The sequence below is a fragment of the Portunus trituberculatus genome, chromosome 48, assembly GCF_017591435.1.
Source record: "Portunus trituberculatus isolate SZX2019 chromosome 48, ASM1759143v1, whole genome shotgun sequence".
Lineage (NCBI taxonomy): Eukaryota > Metazoa > Arthropoda > Malacostraca > Decapoda > Portunidae > Portunus > Portunus trituberculatus.
The window spans coordinates 8,301,809-8,309,904 of NC_059302.1; the positions used below are offsets into that span (position 1 = coordinate 8,301,809).

The 8,096-nt window shown below is 41.3% G+C and overlaps 1 non-coding gene across 1 annotated transcript; it reads left to right on the forward strand.

Moving 5' to 3' along the window:
* The first annotated feature begins 7,744 nt into the window (after nucleotides 1-7,744).
* Nucleotides 7,745-7,818, forward strand: Trnal-cag. The gene has a single exon. It is a non-coding gene; the product is annotated as a tRNA-Leu (tRNA).
* Nucleotides 7,819-8,096: the final 278 nt, after the last annotated feature.

Here is an 8,096-nt window from a genome sequence, read left to right on the forward strand (position 1 = left end):
GGAATACATGATGAAGAGAGAAAGGGAGAAAATAGGATATAGGACACGTAAATAAGAAGGAAATACAGTAGCAAATAGACCATCAAATTACACTATACATATACAACAAATAAGGAAGGAGATGAAGACTAATATGGAGTTGATAAAAGATAGATGAACATAAATAAAGGTAATAGAAGAGTAAACAAGGCAATAAACCACTAAACTTCACACTAAACAAGGATAGAAATTGTGACAAATCTTGAAAAAAACGAGTAGATAGATGCACGAAAAAAACAAAAAGAGGAGTGTCTCATAATAGATAAACAAAGCGATAAATAGTGGAAAAATAAAAAGGGCAAGTCACAGAGTAAATAAAAAGATGAGTGGAAAAGAAACAAAAGACACAAAAGCTTGAAAAAAAAATTGATGAATGGAGAAGGTATAAATAGGTGTGTTTCTTCCATGTAAGGCGGAAAGAAGTAATGAAGGGTGGATGGAGGGAAAAGCAGGATGGGACAAAGTGAAGCAAGTGGTGAGTCCTTCCCTTGTATACTGTGGGAGGGTGTTTGCTCCTCATTAAGATCACTCCTCTCCCCCCTCTCCACAGTGATCAAAGAGCTCCCCATCCTCCTCCTCCTCCTCCTCCTCCTCCTCCTCCTCCTCCTGCTTCTCCTCCTGGCGTTGCTCCCTCGTCACTGACTGTACACACGTAAACACACTTCGAGACAAGCAGCGGTAAACTTAAAAAGAATTATGACCCTTATCGAAACACACTCCCTCTTCCTCTCTCTCTCTCTCTCTCTCTCTCTCTCTCTCTCTCTCTCTCTCTCTCTCTCTCTCTCTCTCTCTCTCTCTCTCTCTCTCTCTCTCTCTCTCTCTCTCTCTCTCTCTTGCATTGACCTGATTTTGCTCCTGTCTTTACAGTCTTTTGAGCGTGTTAGACCAAAGATGAAGGAACGCTAACGCTTCTTTGATGTAGAGGACACGATGCTCTCTCTCTCTCTCTCTCTCTCTCTCTCTCTCTCTCTCTCTCTCTCTCTCTCTCTCTCTCTCTCTCTGATATCCGGCTGACAGAGATTGGCGAACGTAAGCTCCTTAAATTTTATGAATGGAATAGCAACTTCATATACGAACTACCAGCCATTGCCATCCCTGGAGCTTCATTTTTACTTGGTGCCATTAAGAGACTTACTCCCACAAATTTTACTCCCTTGTCGTTTCTTACTTTATTTTATTTGCTATTTGCAGTGTTTCTGTTGTTTGTAATATTGTTTTTGCTTTATTAAAAATGTACGGTGCAGGAATGAGTGTTTTTGTCTTTATTTCATTTTTATTTTTGTCTTCCTATCTCTGTATCTACTTATCGATCTCTTTCTATATCTATCTATGTGAGGGAAACAAGGGAGGCTGCAATAAAACGCTAGGCTTATAGGTGACATTCCTTCTTCCATCTATCACCATTCATAATATATCCATCTTATCATTATCTTCTATCTACTAATCTCTATTTCTGGTTCTATTTCCCACACATCGGATTATTTTTTTTTTCGAGACGTTAGAGAAGATAAACATTTTGTACTAGGAATATGTGGTGATTATATCTTCTTAAATCACTCCGATGCTGGAACATTTACATAAAAGATAATTCCACTCTCTCTCTCTCTCTCTCTCTCTCTCTCTCTCTCTCTCTCTCTCTCTCTCTCTCTCTCTCTCTCTCTCTCTCTCTCTCTCTCTCTCTCTCTCTCTCTCTCTCTCTCTCTCTCTCTCTCTCTCTCTCTCTCTTCCCACCACGCCTCATTTCACCAGACATCACCTCACTTCAAACCTTCACAACTTCACTAGATCTCTGTACACATCTCATCTCAAAACTTCACACCGCTCATTACATACTTAACGTGCAAAAATTTACCGCTACTCTACTGCCGTTCCCCAATACACCTGCCGGAGCCACTCACTCCTAAGAGGCTGCCATGCCGGGAAGTATTGGGCAAGTTGAGACGCGAGACCGATGCAGGAAGGTAAGTAGAAGCCTGTTACTTAAGTCGTCGCAAGGTACGTTCTCCCGGGGGCGTTAACGACTGCCTCCCATCGGCTAATGATCGTCCAAGTTGTTAGTTTGCACGCACACCAGTTTATCTTGAAAGAGAGAGAGAGAGAGAGAGAGAGAGAGAGAGAGAGAGAGAGGGAGGAGGAAAGTTCGGATTACTGGCTTAACTTTGGACAGCCGCGGCCAGTTACCACGCCAACACACTGTCCGGCTGAAAGAGAGAGAGATAGATAGATAGAGAGAGAGAGAGAGAGAGAGAGAGAGAGAGAGAGAGAGAGAGAGAGAGAGAGAGAGAGAGAGAGAGAGAGAGAGAGAGAGAGAGAGAGAGACAGACAGGAGGCGGCTAAGTTCAATGACTGAAGTATCCTCCATAACTTCTACACACACACACACACACACACACACACACACACACACACACACACACACACACACACACACACACACACACACACACACACACATCGTCTACCCAGAAAATCCCGACATAAAATACAAGAGAAAAAAAGAGCTTAGGAAAAAGTAGTAATTACTCTGAAATCCTGCAGCACGTTCCTTTGCAATTAATTCTCCCTTTTTGAGTGCGCCGTATTACCTGCACATGTTAAGTATTATCTATATATTTTTTTTTACTATTTTTCTTTTTTTATCATGGAGTTTATTTACGGCAAAAGTTTCTGAGTGTGTGTGTGTGTGTGTGTGTGTGTGTGTGTGTGTGTGTGTGTGTTCTTTTATACTTCATGAACGTCAGTTGAAGTTTCAGGTTACAACAGCAGCAACATTCGTCTGTCGTGTTCGATAAAAATACAAATAATACGAAATTCTTGTGTACCTGAATGACTAAGAGAGAGAGAGAGAGAGAGAGAGAGAGAGAGAGAGAGAGAGAGAGAGAGAGAGAGAGAGAGAGAGAAAGAGAAAGAGAGAGTCCGTGGGGTTCCTCATTAGTAAAGTTTACCTGTCATTATCACCCTTCCAGGTAATTTCACTTCAAAACTGTTTTGCTACCGACTTGGGAATAACGAAAAAGAGAGTTTGTTAAGTTTGTTCCTACCTCCTTAGCTTTTGTTTCCCTGTCAAGGAGGAAAAGAGAGAGAGAAAAGTGATGCCTCTCTCTCTCTCTCTCTCTCTCTCTCTCTCTCTCTCTCTCTCTCTCTCTCTCTACGCCCCCTTCAAAATATACTAGGATTTAATTTTCTCTTTCAGTTTCAAATAGTGAGCGAGGCAAAGAAATAATAATCACGCAGAACAGCAGATATGAAGTTACTCAATCCTACAATGAAACAAGTGTGTGAAATATTGCCAGCACATAAATCACGCTATGAAAATTCTATGTCCGCTGAACGTTCTGTGCCAAAGAAAAAACAAAACATTTATCGTTCATTTCACAGGGTCACACACACACACACACACACACACACACACACACACACACACACACACACACACACACACACACACACACACACACACACACAGACCGTAGGGTACAAAACAGTAGTAAGAAGCTTAATATTTCCAGAACTTTGTGAATCTGAAAAAAAATGCAGCTGGAAAAAGTAAAGCAATTCAAATGATAAAAATTTATGATTATTTTCTGAAGGTCATGTTGCAGTTAGCGTTACGAAATACCCGGAGGAGGAGTAGGAGGTGGAGGAGGAGGAGGAGGAGGAGGAGGAGGAGGAGGAGGAGGAGGAGGAGGAGGAGGAGGAGGATACAAAGGAATACAAAGGCCCTTAGGTCCTTACTATGTTGCTTGTTGAGACTATTTACTAACTACCAGTGGTAGAGACAGGACAGCAAAGCAGAAGGCTCCTCCCCACCCACCTTTCCCTCCAGCCGAGGCTGGCAGGAAAAAAGGCGAAACCATGTGATATTAAAAAATAACATGGAATTTTTGTAGAGAATGAAAAAAGGAGGAGGAGGAGTAGAAGGTGGAGAAGGAGGAGGAGAAGGAGCAAGAGGATGAGGAGGAAAGAAAAAGGAAATAAAAAGGTAAATAGATGAAAGAGGAATAGGAGGAGGAGGAGGAGGAGGAGGAAAGAAAAAAGAAAGAAAAAGGTAAATTGGTGAAAAAGAAACATAAAAAAAGAATTGAAATATTTATCCTTTTCATTTTGAGCATATATTATCTTTTTATCTGGTACAAATCTTGGCGCTTCCCTTTCTCTTCATTTTCTTCAGTATTATTAATTTTTGCCCTGTTTTTAATGTGTTTTGTCAGATCTAATGAAAAAAAAAGGAAAAACTATTCACCTATTTCATATTTACGCTTTTAATTTACGTGTACTTTCAAAATATCACGCGCCTTACAAAAAATACCAATAAATCTCTAAATCTTATTCATTAACTCGAAGAAAAGTCGTAGAAATCTTTCCATTTTTCTATTTTCTTTCTTTTCTTTCTTTCATTTTACATTTCACGGAGCCTGCAAATCATTTTTTCCCAAAGAATTATTTTTTACCTCAATTTCCAAAATATAACTTTAACATGTAGAACAAAAATCATTCGTGCATACACATATACTTTTTTTTCAACTCACGTTTTCATACTTGTTCGAGAGGAAATCATCAGGATTAACTCAGATTTGGAGTGTTTTTTCCCCTCGCTGTTTCCCTGCACATCCCTCCCCCTACTGGTTCCCTTTCCGCTTTACCTTTCTTTTTTTTATTTCTGTCCTTTCCATTCCTTTCTGTAGCGTGTTCCGTTTCTTCCTGCTTCCCTCAACTTTTACTATCCCTTTCATTTACTCTTTTCCTTCCCTACTTTCTTGTTTCTCTTTCCTTCGCTCATCACCCTCCCTTTTCCCTTTGTCTTTCCTAACCTCCATACTGTGAATCCCTATTTTCTTACACTAAATCTTTCCTTCTTTCCCACTTAATCAATTCATCTTTCCAATCCATTTGTATTCTTTTACCTCCCTTCTGTGAATCTTTACTCTTATTCTCCCTTTTGTAATAGCAATTCCTTTTTTTACCCGTCCCTATCTTTCGTACTGTGAATCCCTATTTCTTTCCACAAATCTTTCCTTCTTTCTTACTTAATCAATTCCACTTTCCAGTCCATTTGTATTCCTTTACCTCCCTTCTGCGAATCCTTACTCTTCTTATTCTCCCTTTTCTAATGTCTATTCTTGTTTAACCGTCCGATCACTTCATTTGTCTAACCCATTCCATTACCAATTTTCCTACTTTATTCCCATCTAATCTCCCTTCTGAGAATCCCTGCCCTTCTTATTCTCACTCTCTAATCCCTTTTCCCATCCATTCAATTCCAAACAAGTCATTCTACCTCTGGCCCTTCTCTAACCCTTAGTAATCCCCTTTTCTTCTTTCCCCCTGTCTCCACTACCCTCCTGCCACGTGTCCAGCCCCACTCTGTTGTCCTTCCTCTTTCCTTCTGCCCTCGTTTCCCCTTCCTACCTGCCACCTCTGCTTTGCCTCTCCCCCGATCACTCGCGGCAGTAATGGTCTCTCTAATCGGTTTAAAATCCAGAGCAGCATTTCTCATGGCTGAATAGGTAAGGGATGGGGGTGTCTGTGTGTGTCTGTGTGTCTGTGTGTGTGTGTGTGTGTGTGTGTGTGTGTGTGTGTGTGTGTGTGTGTGTGTGTGTGTGTGTGTGTGTGTATGGTCAGGTGAATAAGGGTGACTGAGAGAGTGAAAGTGAGATAAATAGATGTAGAGAGGAATAGAAAGGGAAAGTTAAGCAAGGAAAGGAATAGATTGACAAATAGACAAATAGATACAGTTAGACAGACGGACAGACATCAGACAGACGCGCAAATACTCGGTGGCAGCCTAAGTAAGAGAAAGAGAGATAGAGAAAAACATACAAGGACAGAAAAGAAAAAAAAGATGTAATACTTAGATGACAAAAAGTTATCTAATTAAAAAAAGACAAACGGAATAAGTGAAAAGAAGAGAAAGAGAGAGAAAGAAAGAGTGAAGCAAGCAAGAACAGAGGGACTCGGAAATAAACAGACAACCAGACAGACAAATAGACTAACTTATAAACTGACAAAGAAAACTAAAAAGAAAAATAAATAAACGGTCAAAGATACACACAGACGGTCAGACCCATTACAGGAGAAAAAAAATAATGGAAAAAAAGAAAGCATTAGGAACACTGCTGGAAGAAAAGTGTCAGGAAATGGTTGAGGAGAGAGACAGGGATGTAAAGGGGGAGGGTGAGGGGAACTGTGGAGAAGGAAAGGGAAAGGGAGAGGCAATTAGAGAACAGGAAACTGGTGGATGAGGCGGAGGAAGAAAAGCAAGAAGGTGGAAAAGAATGTAAGGAGCCGGAAACCACAATGAGAGAGAGAGAGAGAGAGAGAGAGAGAGAGAGAGAGAGAGAGAGAGAGAGAGAGAGAGAGAGAGAGAGAGAGAGAGCACCAAATCAGGTATTCAAGCATTTTTCAGGGAATCTAGTTAAAGGATTTCCATTAGGATGATTGCAGGCCGCTCTGATGCAAGTGTTGGCGGGCTGAGTGTAGGTGTCTCCGGGATGTCAGTCTCGGTACATCGGCACGTGTTCCTCAACGTTCGTATCTCAGTTTGTCCCCATACACTAAACGTTTTTATTCACAAAGATTGTCTGCATACCCAATAACGTTTTGTCTAATAAAGGCTGTCTAGTATACATTAAACGTTTTGACTCATGGAGGCTGCTCGTATTCTGTAAAGGTTTTTGAGTCACACTGCTAGCATACTTTAAACGTTTTTGAGTGACAGATTACCCTATATACATTAAAAGTTTTTGACTCATATAAACTGCCCCGCATACATTTCATTTGTCCATTTATAAAGATTGCTCTGTATGCACTAAATGGTTTTGATTCATAAAGATTGGCCCGTATCCCGTAAATACTTTCAACTCATAACGACCATCTTTAAAACTTTAATGATGATTCTCGTGGCCTCTTTTCGTACTGATTGTGCGAAAACCTCGTCAATTAAGCATTTTTCAGCTCATAGAAGACTCATTTTCAAAGACTACAGACATGATTACTCGTACTCTCATAAAGTATTTTCGTACTGATAATCCACAATACCTGCCAAACTATCGCTAGGATCATGAATACACCGTTGAAAACTGACCGTCACTGCAGTCCATTAACGTTAGTGGAGAAGGGACGAAAAAGAGAAAAGTATGGGACAATGTTTGAGAGCAGAGAGGCAATGGCCGCTGGGAACAGAATTAAAGCAGATATATTACTGTTTAACTCCATTGCCAATAAAGGAAACTGAAAGTAGTTAAAAGTTTCATCTCTAAAACGGAACAGAAGAAATATAATCTTTTAAAGTATTATAAGAAACAACACCCAAGAGAAATCCAAAACTCATGTTTATTGTCAACCACACTATAATCATTGAGCTGAAATTAATAAAATATAACACACACACACACACACACACACACACACACACACACACACACACGGCCCGGTAGCTCAGTGGTTAGAGCACAAGCCAGAGGACATTCCCGGCCGGGTGGAGATATTTGGGTGTGTCTCCTTTCACAGCCCTGTTCACCTAGCAGTGAGTAGGTACGGGATGTAAATCGAGGAGTTGTGACTTTGTTGTCCCGGTGTGTGGTGTGTGCCTGGTCTCAGGCCTATCCGAAGATCGGAAATAATGAGCTCTCAGCTCGTTCCGTAGGGTAACGTCTGGCTGTCTCGTCAGAGACTGCAGCAGATCAAACAGTGAATTACACACACACGCCCGGTAGCTCAATGGTTAGAGCGCTGGCTTCAGAAGCCAGAGGACCGGGATTCGATTCCCCGGCCGGGTGGAGATATTTGGGTGTGTCTCCTTTCACGTGTAGCCCCTGTTCACCTAGCAGTGAGTAGGTACGGGATGTAAATCGAGGAGTTGTGATCTTGTTGTCCCGGTGTGTGGTGTGTGCCTGGTCTCAGGCCTATCCGAAGATCGGAAATAATGAGCTCTGAGCTCGTTCCGTAGGGTAACGTCTGGCTGTCTCGTCAGAGACTGCAGCAGATCAAACAGTGAAACACACATACACACACACACACACACACACACACACACACACACACACACACACACATAT